At 41.4% G+C, this 13,031-nt stretch overlaps 1 protein-coding gene across 2 annotated transcripts in view; it reads right to left on the reverse strand.

The window, feature by feature from the left end:
• Positions 1–11,144: 11,144 nt before the first annotated feature.
• Positions 11,145–13,031, reverse strand: part of LOC137629784 (serine hydrolase-like protein) — a 48,968-nt gene continuing 47,081 nt past the window's right edge. For both annotated transcript variants that reach the window (XR_011041607.1, XR_011041606.1), the window contains exon 5: positions 11,145–12,427. The gene's annotated coding sequence lies outside the window, so the exon portion shown is untranslated. The remainder of the gene's footprint in view (positions 12,428–13,031) is intronic.

Below are 13,031 nucleotides of genomic sequence, written 5' to 3' on the forward strand. Positions count from 1 at the left end.
TTCTTGAAATAGAACTATTTTCAAAGCTAGAATCAATAGGTAGATGAGAAAATTTTGGCTCTAATAACTCAATATGGTTTTTCTTTGCAAAAATTTAAGGCATAGTTAACTTAGCTCCCTTATCTACCCAAGGTAAAAGAAAAAATTAAGAGAGATATGAAAAAAAAATGCCCTAGGACAACTGGCGAGATTTAACTGAGGCCCTCTGTGTCAATAGGCGTAGTAGGAGATGATGATGATGATGAACCTTAAATGAAAACAGAAACCCTATTTAAGATATAGCTTTCACTAATTTCTTGAAAAAAAATGCATAAATCCACACCTATTTCTGGTGAAAGAGACATGTAAATAGGGAATAAAATACCTAAAATACTTATAAATCATGTACACAAGACATTCCAAATCATAATAGCACTACAATATACTGATGTACGAGGAATAACCCTTTAGAAAAATATACAGTACATTTCCAAAGTTATAAATTCATTTACTAATATTTTACTGATGATATTGACATCTACCAAGACTTCCTTCTTAACAAAAGCCAATGTTACTCCTAGAGCTGATATATTATACATAACTGAAAAAACTTAATAAAAAATTCTCAAGAAAGTACAGACAAAAGATATCCACAGAGAGAGAGAGAGAGAGAGAGAGAGAGAGAGAGAGAGAGAGAGAGAGCCTAGATCAGAAACCGTAAAATGTCTTTTCCTAATTATACGATTAAACTATACTCTAGAAAAGTCATGTTTATTCATAAGTATCAAAACCCCTTACGATTGCAATTATCACTGACTTAATATATTGACATCTAAGGAAAATTTACCTCCAAGGGTTTCCTACTGATTAATTTACAAACTGATGGAGCCCTGTAAGTGTAACACACTTTTATTAACAAGATTAAAATTTTCAAGACGTTACCAATGGTCTAACCTTAAATAACTGCATTTAAAATCAAAGTTACTCTCAAACTTTAGTTTTTTATTTACCTTAAAATTCATGATTATATTGTGTAACATTCATGTATTGGGATATAATTTCAAGCAAGAATAGAGCGATCATTGCACTGGCAACTGTTATGGCTTGGTCAACATGAAGGTCATAGATGATATCAACTTTGAATTTTTACTATATTTCTTGACATGTACTGTACTGACTATTAAAGCTGTAAAATAATGTAGCACCTATGAACTAAGTTGATGTGTACTGTACTATTATCCAATTTCTGAAGGAACTCCTAATTTCTACATTCTTAATTTGTACATTTAGTTCTCATCTTAAAAGCTAAGGTGTTTAAAAAGTTAACGAACAATGGGAATTATCGGACAGCAATGAGATATTATTTGACCATACCCACGATAAGATCTTCTCACGTACTTCAAACCTTTTGCTATTTTGGATTTCCTTAGAGGTTCATTCTCAAGAATATTCCCCCCCTACAAAAGCAAATGCTGTTCATTTGCAGAGTACTACACCAGGTCTATTCCTGTACATCAGTATCATACACCAAACCTAAGTATGGTATAAATCAGGACATCTTCCAGCCTAATTAAAGACAAAATGTGAAATTGTTTGGTTAATCATGAATAAGGCAGCTTCGACTGCACATTAAACTATAGAATTAATAAACTACAAACACTTCAAAGCCCTGATTAACGACATAATGAAAAGCGTAACCTTCAAATTAGGTCAACTCCATAACCTTAATGCCTACACACACACACACACACACACATACGGACTACTTTTAACGCTTTATCCTCAAGATAGAGCAACCTGACATCTCTAGAACACACGGCAATGACCAGGTATCCATAAATTTATTACACAGATTATCTACTAAAGATGATAAGGCAGTTCTTTAGCCTTTCTTTATGTCAAGGACATAAAAGGTATAAACCAGAGAAAAATCAGTCATATTTGATCCCAGATCAACCACTTTTCAGAGAGCACAAGCACCTTAGTGTAATAGAAAGTACTGAAATGCAAGACTAACGAATGAACTGCTACAGTACTGAAACTATTTAAGGAAATTCTATGTATAAATTAATCAACAATAAAAGTTAAATTTTCATTAATGTTTTCATTAATTACTCTTTGCAACAAACCTTTACTAAACTTTAGTTATCCCAGATTTCCCACTAGCTTAAAATATCAATACATTTTTAAGTACATTTTAAATCACAATCTTTATACATTATTTAAAATTTACAATACAATACTTATATTACACAGTACATGATAATTTTGATAATTTGATGTCATTGATATTAAAGTGCATGTATCTTTGCACAAAATGCAAGTTATGCCAAAACCTGTTCATTTGACATTACAATCTTATACAATACAAAATTACCTGAACTACTATATGAATTTAAAAATTATTTGATTTATAATCTGTACAATATTCTAAAAAAAACTATTTTGACTATTCATAAATCTACAAAAAATATTTGAGGCTTTTAAACAACTTAAACATATAATAATACAGTTATTGATCATGACTCTTGTAGTCAAGACAGAAACTCCTCTGGCAAGACCACTAATAAAAAATGTGAACTGAGCTCCAAAATGCTTACGAGGGCAGGCTATCACCATTTTGACAAGTACAATATATACTAGTTTATACAAGTTACTGCTCTCATAACAACAACAAAAGAATGAATAAATTCTGTACATGGAAAACTCACAAACAGCCTAAATGAACAATGGTTCCTCTGGTTAAAAGCAACATGTAATTATGAACCCCTTGGCCATTTTAGGTGAGGAATGAAATGGCAAAAGCTGATGCTAGAAGAGGGAGGGGGGCACAGGGAGACTCAGTCATACGAACGTTGACTGGTCGTTTGTTTTTTTAAATTTTTCCAAAAGTTTGGGAGAGGGTAGGATCAAGGTGTGGGAATGGGAGATCTGAAACTAGAGCTTTGCATTAGAGGGAAATAACTTCTGCAAAATTGAACTTGACAAAATTTTAGCGATATTCATGTAGCCCGAGAGAGAGAGAGAGAGAGAGAGAGAGAGAGAGAGAGAGAGAGAGAGAGAGAGAGAGAGAGAGAGAAAGAGAGAGAGAGGGAGTTGGAATTACTTTGAACTTGAAGGCAAGTCTTAGGATAGAGTGGTTACTGAAATATGCAAGATATCGACTATCACATTCAATCAGTATTAAATCATTTCCTGTCACAAAATGATATATTGAACTTTCTCAAATATCACACAGTACCTTCTCAAGCACTGCAGCATCCAAAAGACAAGGTTATGTACCATAGGTTTTAGCAATCATACCTTGTCCACCCCAAACAAAAAAATTAACACGCCTACCACTCCAACCATCACCTAACTTGATCTTTAATAAGCAGTGACCATTTACTTAAATCCCTCAATCAATCATTCAGAATTTCCCCGTTAATATCAATCAACTGACCACAGAACACAGTCGTCCAATTTTCCTATCAAGTACTAATCTTCAGTTTAAGAGTACAAAATTAAGCTTTCTCAAACTTCAGTGAAATATGCAAGCTTCTCTGTTATGTCAAAAATTAGAGAAAAATAATATTCTAATACACATACAACCTTAACATTATTAGATACTTTCATTCGAGAGAGAGAGAGAGAGAGAGAGAGAGAGAGAGAGAGAGAGAGAGAGAGAGAGAGAGAGAGAGAGAGAGAGAGAGAGAGCTATATCTAAAATTTTCTTAGACATGTAAAAGTGATCCAAACTTTTACAGCACAAAATAGTTTTTTACACAATTAAAAATATAACAGCAGAATAAAGTATACTTTTAACTATCAGACTTTTCAAGTATAGGGAATTATAATATGCTTTTAACACTTATAGAATTTACATTACACAACAAAGAATATTATTGGGTTATCATGTTTTATGAAATTCAAAGATGCAAAAGGGGATGTAGCAGACCAATATTATCCAAAATATATTACTACAAAGCAAATTATTCTTATAAAGGCTTTCTTTGAAAAATTTCACTATCTTTTATGACAAAGTATGAAAAAGAAAAACTGATGGGCTACATGAGAGCTAAAAAACACTCAAAATTCAACATGACAGAAGTTTCTTTAGCAAAGGTACCTATAATAAACGCAAGTCTCATTGCAAAACAATTATAAAGCTTTTGGCAAAATAGAAATTAATCAACTAAAGCAATTCCCTATAACCTATGATTATGATCCCTTGAAAAAAATTCTCCTTGGTTTGTGAAATTTTCTTAAACTGCAATGACTTAGGTTTACTCCCTATTCTGGATTCAAATAACCAATATTAACCATATGAAAGAAGTTAAGTCAGCCAAGTGCTGTGAGCAATGTTTAATTATCACATAAGTAGTATCTTAAAACATAAATCAAAACTATGACTGAGAAGCTTGCTAAAACTCAGAGAAAGGACCTAGCACAATAAAGAATATTCCAATATATCAAATGTACATCAACTGGGCTCCACAAGGCACTAGATGGCTGAGAACTATGAAACGTGAAGTAGGAAATGACGAGTGGAGAAATGACAAACTTATAACAGAGTTTGTATTTTTCCTAACATACAAACCCGAATTCTTTACTATAGGAGATATTCTAGCGCGAGCTGGAAAATACAGCAGAAAATCTTAACAAGGTCGTTAACGACCGGGCTGGTAGTTATCCCCCCATTGGGGGTGGGGTACTGACGGCCGATAGCTACTGAGTACCTTCAATCGGATTCTAGCTAGGACTATATTAGGGGGCGGTGACGGAGGGAAGATTTGAGTAAAGAATTCGGGTTTGTATGTTAGGAAAAATACAAACTCTGTTATAAGTTTGTCATTTGTTCCTACACTAAATACAAACCCTCATTCTTTACTATAGGAGACTTAGTCTTGAGGTCAGGGTGGACGAAGGGTTCTCTATACCTAGTGAAGATAGTCCTCAGACTAGACTCTATTAATGAACAATCTCCCATTAACTTTCTTTGTAGATCCCCAAATCCAGCATGACTGAAGGTTTGTAAATACATAGAAACCAAAGTTTCAGCATGAAGAGGGTCGGGAGTAATACCAGGACCCTTTCATACAAAGGGTTCCCCTGACCTTGAAAAGGGGAACCCCCGTGACTACGAGTATAACTTATACCCTGTGATAGGAGTCAGATGAGTTTCATACCTTATTTCCATTGATGAGTCCAGCCAAAACTGTTCACAGACTAGGCTACCCAGATGGGAGGAAGAAGAAAGAGCAGAAGATAGATGGATGTTCTTCTAAAACCTAGTGTAACTCAGAATCCTCGATCAATGGCTACTGACCCCTGAAAGGGCGTAAAGGTAGTTACAGCACCTGCTGACCTGCCACAATAGGTCCTATAGAAAAGGTGTTTAGAGACCTATGTGTCACATCTGATAAATAGTGAGAGGTGAATGTAGATTGGTGCTTCCAGATTCCAGCTCTTAAGACTTGGGAGACTGAGAAATTCTTCTTAAACGCCAGCGAGGCAGCTACTCCCCTAACTTGATGGGCTTTGGGTTGAGCTGCCTCAGGGTCTCCGTGAATGGCTCTCGCAATAACTTTCTTGAGCCAGAAAGAGATGGTGTTGCGAGAGATTCTCTTCTTAATCTTGTTGATACTGAGGAAGAGATGACAGAGGCATGGTCTGGAAGGTCTGGTGCACTTCAGATATTTCCTTAGTGCCCTGACCGGGCACAGTAGCAATTGGTCAGTATCCTGAGTTGCCCTATTGAGGCTGGAAAATTGAAATTCTCTAAACCTCTCATCGGCAAATGAAGGATTCTGGGTTTTGGCCACAAAACTTGGCACGAAGTTGAGAGAGACTTCCCCCCATCCTCTAGTATGGGTGACTTCGTAGGATAGACCGTGAAGTTCACTAACCCTTTTTGCCGAGGCCAGAGCTACTAGGAAGACGGTCTTAAGGGTGAGGAAGAAATCAGATGCCTTATTTAAGGGCTCATATGGAGGCCCCTTTAAGGAGCGTAAGACCAGGGACATGTCCCAAGGTGGTGGTCTAATCTCCACTGGGGGGCAAGATCTCTCAAAACCTCGAATCAACAAGGTGATATCTTCTGAGGTGGAAAGGTCAACTCCTCTCAGCCTGCAGATGAGGCTTAAGGCTGAACGATAGCCCTTAATTGCCGAGACTGAAAGGAGTTTCTCCTCCCTGAGGTGAACTAGGAAGTCTGCCACTAAAGGAAGAGAGGGATCGAGTAGAGACACGCCTCGCCTTCTACACCAAGCTGCAAACACACTCCATTTTGCTTGGTAGAGGTCTGTGGAAGATTGGTGAAGGTGCCTGGACATGTGTTCAGCCACCTTTCCTGAAAAGCCTCTGCTTCTGAGGAGAGACTGGACAGCCTCCAGGCGTGAAGTTTCGGGAAGTGGATCCTCCCATGGGGGATACCACTGTGTGACTGCGTCAACAGACGGGGTTCTGGAGGCAGGAACCTCGGCATTTGAACCAGCAGGGAAAGGAGATTTGCGTACCACTCTCTGCTTGGCCAAGCCAGAGCTATTAGAGTTAGCTTGCAGTTCTGAGAGATCCTGATTTTGTTGATCATCTTTCTGAGCAGGCAAAAGGGAGGGAAGGCATACGCGTCCAGGTTGTCCCAGGAGTGTTGGAGGGCGTCCTGGATCACTGCCTGATGGTCTGGAACTGGGGACCCGTAGCGGGGAAGCTTCGCATTCAGAGAGGTGGCGAACAGATCTATTGTGGGTAAACCCCACAAAGCTATTACTGTCTTCGCTACTCGAGGGTCCAAAGACCATTCTCCACTCAGCACTTGGTGATGCCTGCTCAGATGATCCGCCACGATGTTTCTCCGGCCTGGAATGAACCTGGCTGAAAGAGAAATGCTGTGGCTTTCTGCCCACTGGCAGATCTGGACTGCTAACAGACAGAGGTCTCTGGCCAGAGTACCCCCTTGTTTGTTGAGTTGTTGCTCATCAGAACCACCTCTCGTCCGTGTAGATCTTCTACAAAGAATTTTAGGCCTTTCCAGGCAGCTAATAATTCTAGGTGATTTATATGGAGAGACTTCTCTATCGGAGACCAAACTCCTGATGCTAATTTGGGGCTTAGGTGGGAACCCCATCCCCGTAGCGACGCGTCCGAAAAGAGTTTAACTTCGGACTCGGGTTTTGGAGGGGAATGCCCTTTTGGGTGTTCTCTCTGGTCGACCACCAAAGAAGATGTTGTAGCACCAGACTTGGGACCTCCACTGCCAAGGATGGAGAATCTGACTTTTGAGACCAATGGGTCTTCAGATGCCATTGGAGACTTCTGATTCTCGATCTCCCACCTGGAACTAGTTTCTCCAGAGAGGCAAGATGGCCCAGAAGACACTGCCACGACTTGGCTGAAGGTGGTAGTGGAGACAAGAGATGGGTGATGGACTGATCTAGTCTCCGAAGCCTGTCTTCCGACGGAAACACTCTCCCTGCCTGGGTGTTGATGAACATACCCAGATAGTTCAAGACTTGGGTCGGGGTTAAGCAAGACTTTTCTGCGTTTACAAGGATCCCCAGATCCTTGCAAAGACTCAGAAGTCTTCTCAGATGATCCAGAGCTAGCTCCTTGGAGGAGGCCAGGAGTAGCCAATCGTCCAGATATCTTAGCAGACGAATTCCACGCTTGTGCACCCACGAAGATACGAGTTCGAAGATCTTCGTAAAGACCTGTGGGGCGGTCGAGAGGCCGAAGCACAGGACTTTGAACTCGAAGATTCGACCATGAGCCAGGAAGCGTAGGAATTTCCGAGATGTGCGATGGATTGGCACTTGGAAATAAGCATCTCTCAAGTCTATGGATGCCCTGAAGTCTCCTGGGCATACTGCTTGGGTGACGGAAGCCGCTGTCTCCATTTTGAATGGAGTCTGCTTCACGAACTGGTTCAGAGTCGAAAGATCTATTACTGGTCTCCAACCTCCCGAGGCTTTCTTTACCAGAAAGAGGCAACTGAAAAACCCCGGGGAAGAGTTGGAGACCTCTTGAATGGCGTCTTTTAGAAGCATGCTCTGTATCTCCCGAGCTAGGGCTTGCTGTTTCCCGGGATCCTGAGGGACCTGGGAGGACGAGATCGGGGGAGGAATTAGAGGAGGAGGAGAGTCTATGAAGGGAATGCGGTATCCCCAACAAAGCACCCTTATGGTCCATTGCATGGCCCCCATAGCTTTCCAACTCCCCTGCAGGCAACCTCCTAGGCATTGCGAGGGGGAAATTGAGACCCTATTTCTGTCTAGGGTTCCTCCCTCTGCCTCTAGCCTTAGGAGGAGCCGACTTTCCTCTGCCCATAGGTTTGGGTGTAAAAAAGGGGCGGCTGGGGTTCTTGGCTGGCAGTGGAGAAGCGGTTGTTGCCTTGGGTTGTGGAGTTGGCTGCTGTTGTATTGGACGAAAGTAAGTAGCCTTTTGCATTGGTATCCTGTGTCTCCTTCCTCCAAGTCTCTAAGGTGGAGGAGACTGCTTGTCTAGAGAGTAGGAGAGGTTGTAGGAGATCAGAGTTCGTCAAATCAGATTTCTAAGATTTTCCGATGCTCCTATGCAGTCTGGAGACTACTGATTCCCTCCTTTTGAGAATCCAGTTGCCCCACATCGTTGCAGCCGTAGCAGTTAGAAAGTCCATTGTCTTGGCCCCAGCAGCCAGGACTTCCTGGAGAGACTGCATGGAATTTTGGTTTGAAAGGTCCTCGTGACTTGCAAGGTAGCCCACTGTGCCAGACCATGTGTCAAACCAGGATAGGGCCTCTAAAAGAGACATTGACGCTGCTTCCATTGTCGAGGCTTCTGCTGCGGTAAAGGAGACTGGAAGGGAAGAGTGTCTCTCTGCAGAGCAGCCAGGTGTAAGCCTTGCTGTGAGGGGATCAAGTGTCAGAGGCGAAGGGTTGGCGTCTCTGACCTTGTAAAAGTGCCTTTGCCTCGAAAAAGGAAACTGCAGCAACTTAAGGGATCCTTCAGACTTCAAGGAATTCGTTTCCCCCGAGACCGCCTGAGAGACCTTCTTCAGACAGCCTGTGGTGTGAATAAACCAGGGAAGTTCGATTCTGGTCTTAGGGTTAGGTGGAGGACGACATAGTCTGTCTAAAGCTGGAGCGTCAGTATGACGAGGCGACAGGTGTAAATCTCCGAGACCTGAGATATTACACATAGTTCTTAGAGCCCTCAGATAGGCGGACTCTAAGTCTTTTGATGGTAGTTCCTCCTAGGAATCCTCAGGTCGCGCTAATTCCTCGTGAGGGAGGGCGGTAGAAGCCCGAATGTCTGAAGGTAACGGCGAGGTAACATACTCCATTGCCGACAATCCAGAGGAAGGCTGAGCGCTGGTTGATGGCACTGCGCACGCAAAATCCTGCCTGGAAGTTGAAGGTTTAGGCGAAGGCGACCGAATTAACGGTACTGTCTCAATAAGAGAATGTGTTGATAGGCGGCCTGGCCTTTCACCTCTGTTCTCAGCCGAAGAGGAGAAGGGCTGAACCCCTGCGTCTTCTTCCGAAGTTCTCGCGAAGCCCATATTTCGTAATTCATTAGAAAGTATGGGAATGGGTGCTGTTCTGTCTGAAACGCGAGGGCGCGGAGAATGACCTCGCGCGGAAATGTCCGGAGACTTGCGCGCTTGGAAGTTTGACGTACAGGAGCGCGCTCTCTATGATGATACTAAGCGACGGCGAGAAGAAGTGTTCTCTCTCACCTTCCCAACGCAAGCTGAGCTCGTCGCGAAGAAATGTGAAGGAGAGGAATCGCGCTCGGAGTGTTTTCTTCCCTTGGTTGCGCTCTGGGGATGATCAGATTTAACCTCGCCCCAACGGGAGTGCTTATTGCGCTTGAGAGAACTCTCTCGTGAAGAAGAGCGCGAACGTCTCGTAGAGCTCTTCTTATAGCGCCTAGATGATTCCCCGCGAGAGGAAGACGATAGCGAGGCCGAATGATAGCGTGAGGAAGTATTCCTCCTATGTTTCTGATGAGAGCGCTTATCGTGTATCGGCGAGACATTTCGTGAAGAGATAGAAGGCGAGGAAGAACGAGAACGATGACGTCTCTTCCTATGTCGCCTCTCTCTCTCCGACGAGAACGTCTAGGCGAAGGAGAGCGAGCTCTCCTTTTCCTCTTCTCTCTCTCTCTCCTATTCTCTAAGAAGGACGAAAATGAGGAGAAGGCAGAGGAGGAGGAGGAGGAGGAGGAGGAGGAGGAGGAGGAGGAGAAGGAGGAGGAGGAGGAATCACGATGATCACGCTTGCGACGTTGTTTCGTCGTAATGCAAGCGAGGAGCGAAGTAGGCTCCGCAAGAGCTGACATTATTACCTCCGCTGACACTTCAGCATCCGCCGATTGAGCTGACGGGATATCGGCGAGGTCCGGAACTCCCGAGGGTTCCAAAACAGAAGGGACCTGAGGTAAAACTGTGCCTGCGAGGAACTGGTTCCACTCCTCCACCGAAGGAGAACCAGGAAGTCCAAGGGCAGGCCATACCCCTCGCACGTTATCTGGAATAGAAGCGGTAATAGGATTATTTCCGATGACGGACGAAACTATCCCACGGGGGGGGGGGGGCAACTTGATTCACCTGCCCCGGGGGAATGGGTGTTAAGTCAATGGTGCAGCTCTTCCTTGACTTCCCCCATGAGGAAGGAGGCAAGGAAGAGTCTGAAGGAAGAGGTCGAGGGGCAGAAGAAGAAGCCCGAGACTCCTTACCTTTCGACGGCGAACCTGGAGGTAACGAATCCTTCTTGGATTTCTTCTTCTTCCTCTTCATGAACTTATCCCACTGCGTAGGCAACCATTCCTTACATACTTGGCAGGGGGAGTCTTCAGTACACCTATGACCTCTGCATGAAGGGCATAGGGAATGAGGATCCACCTCTGGTGGTGACATAAATGTGCCACAAGACTTCGGAGGAATCCCGGGACACTTTCTCAAATTAGAGGACATCACATCTAATTAAAGAGAAAAAAGAAAAAGTTACTGAAAAAACACACTTAAAGAAAGGCTAGTCTGCCAGTCAAACAAAAGCGGGAGCAGCGGTGTTACCACTGCGACGGCTAGAATTCGAATGAAGGTACTCAGTAGCTACCGGCCGGCAGTCCCCCACCCCCAACGGGGGGATAACTACCGACCCGGTCGTTAACGACCTTGTTAAGGTTTTCTGCCGTATTTCCCAGCTCGCGCTAGAATATCTCCTATAGTAAAGAATGAGGGTTTATATTTAGTGTAGGAACAAGTATTGATTTAAAAGCTTAAGATAGAGACGACTGGCGAAATCTAACCGAAGCCCTTTGCGTCAATCGGCATAGGAGGAGATCAATGTTAACAAACATTATCAGGAAGAAAGCCTTATTAAATTTCCCAAATGTAAATATGCTTTAGCAGAACAATTATACAGATTGACAACCTAACTTGGACTATTTACAAGCACCAGTTCAAGATGTTATAACTTGATTTCTTTTACAAAAAAACTTCCTGTTCAGTCTGTCATATGAAAATCCAAAAAGAAACATTAAAATTCAGAAATTAAGTCTACAATCTATAACACCTGAATAACCAATGCTTTCTGGTTTATTGTCCCTAACAAATATCCCCCTCAACCTAATTAAGAAACATCATAAAGATACCACTATACTTGCCTGTCTAGAATACTTGACTTTCAGTAAAACTGATATAGCAAAAATTTAGGGTTTTTTCAAAAGGAATGTTACATCATAATGCTTACATGGTTAAGCCATTCAATATCTTAGAATTACATCATTATTGACATTTAAGCTAAAATTACCTAAAATATAAGCAGAATATCCTGAAAAAATCAACATATAAGTGGTTAAACTAGTGGAAAACTTGCTTGCTAAAAGCAAGAGGAGTTGAAAATATAAAAAATTAAGCCTACAAATGAAAACTATACTTCTGGTTTCCTTCAATCCCAATAGAACTGTCATTACTAATAGATTTGGATCTTGTATAACTAAGAATTACCATGAACACAAGATCAAGATATAATGAAAGCCTATATGTAATCCTACTGAGCTCTGAGATAACAAAACACTGAGATGGCAAACTAAGTTTTCTTTAAAAACTGTTGAGATGAAAATCTGATGGTTATCTTTATACAGGTAAGTGTTAGCATACAATTTACTATACACTAAGAATTATTTATATCTAAATAAAAATCCATTAGCTAGAAATATAACGGTCCCAATATTTGTAAAAACTAACTTCACTGCTGAATCAACCAACTTTAGATACTTAGATCCTCCTTGTGAAATTTGTAACCCTCATTATACAGTACTCATAATCACTGCCTAAAAAATGAACTTATTCTAAACCTCAGAATGCCTGCTCAACTCTTCATGTAAAGCAGACCATTTTCTCGCAGATTGTGGAGTCCTTATAGTGAGAATTTATAAAAACTTCAGTCATAACATCACTCCAGTCAGACAGGCAACCAAGTTTAATCTGAAATCATTATAAAAAGTTACTATTCTACTCATTCACAAAAAAAAATTTATACTAATCAATATTCATATATACCTGTCAAAATGCTAACCAAGATATTCAAGAAATTATGTGCACTTTTCTCAACAAAGAAAATGTTGAAATCTACATCAATCACACTCACAAAATCTCCAATTTCTCTTAGATGAGTGTTCTCATGCAATGTTATGGTGCATCCCTCTGTTCCTTAGCTGTGTAATCTACTTTCATGGAAATCATATTACAGCCATAAAATTATTACAGGTATTCTCTAAATATTCTTCCAATACTAAAAATGAAGATATCTTTCCCACTCATTTTCTCAACATTAAGCAGTGAATGAATAATACTATCTAAAGATCTTACAGGTATTCTAGTTGAGGTGAAAAGAAGTGACTGATGAGTATTAGTAAAGAAAGTAATGAATCTTGAAAGGATTACCCGGTATGTACCCCATGTTGGCTGTGCAAATTAGGAGAAACATAAACTTTGGGAAGAAATGGACCAGGAGCATAGGGAAACACCAATGATTGAAAGAATTACTACAAGTCAAGATCTAATCAGCTATTTGAAAAGTAGCAAGAGA

This window comes from Palaemon carinicauda, chromosome 37, assembly GCF_036898095.1.
Source record: "Palaemon carinicauda isolate YSFRI2023 chromosome 37, ASM3689809v2, whole genome shotgun sequence".
In the NCBI taxonomy this organism is placed as follows: domain Eukaryota; kingdom Metazoa; phylum Arthropoda; class Malacostraca; order Decapoda; family Palaemonidae; genus Palaemon; species Palaemon carinicauda.